Here is a 712-nt window from a genome sequence, read left to right on the forward strand (position 1 = left end):
TCAGAGGCTCACAACTTCAAAATTTAAAAAATGGTAACTGTTGGGATTAAAAAAAAAAGTTTCTCTTTTATACCTGTAATTGATTCTCACAAATACATATTGTTTACATTTAAATCTTAAAAAATTATACTCCCTTCAATTTCTTGGGTTACACTTCTACATAAGGGTATACATTTCAGCTGTTATTGCCTTAAAAAGAAGGCATCTCATGGTCACCTGGCAGGGGAGCCACCATGATTACGAAGGAGGTTTTCCCAGGGTGAGGCTTATCCGTTGCACTCCCGATGTGCTGACCCCTGTGATGTCCCCAAATGTGGGAAACTCAGCTGCATAATTTGTGGTACTGGGGGACTACATTCATGCTCTCCCCCGAAAAAAGAGGAAAGAAGGCATCTTTTCATCAGGACAGCAAGCCAAGTGATCAAATCCAATTAACCCAAGTTAATTATTAAAATACAACAATTGTATTAAAACCAATTGAAAATCTTTCAGTTTGATTGTGTGTGTGTGTGTGTGTGTGTGTGTGTGTGTGTGTGTGTGTGTGTGTGTGTGTGTGTGTCTGTGTGGGGGGGCTACTACTATCTCAAGGACCAAAGAAGTACTTAATATTTTAACTATGTGAACATCTTTATAGAGAACAAATCCTTGCCCACAAAGAATTTAATCTGGACAACTGCCTTGGTCAACTTGGGCTGCCATCACAGAACTCCCT

General features: G+C 39.5%; 1 non-coding gene across 1 annotated transcript; it reads left to right on the top strand.

Moving 5' to 3' along the window:
- Positions 1–208: 208 nt before the first annotated feature.
- On the top strand, positions 209–372 carry LOC116153760 (U1 spliceosomal RNA). The gene has a single exon (XR_004137642.2). It is a non-coding gene; the product is annotated as a U1 spliceosomal RNA (small nuclear RNA).
- The last annotated feature ends 340 nt before the right edge of the window (positions 373–712 follow it).

Source organism: Camelus dromedarius, chromosome 22 (assembly GCF_036321535.1).
Source record: "Camelus dromedarius isolate mCamDro1 chromosome 22, mCamDro1.pat, whole genome shotgun sequence".
NCBI lineage: Eukaryota > Metazoa > Chordata > Mammalia > Artiodactyla > Camelidae > Camelus > Camelus dromedarius.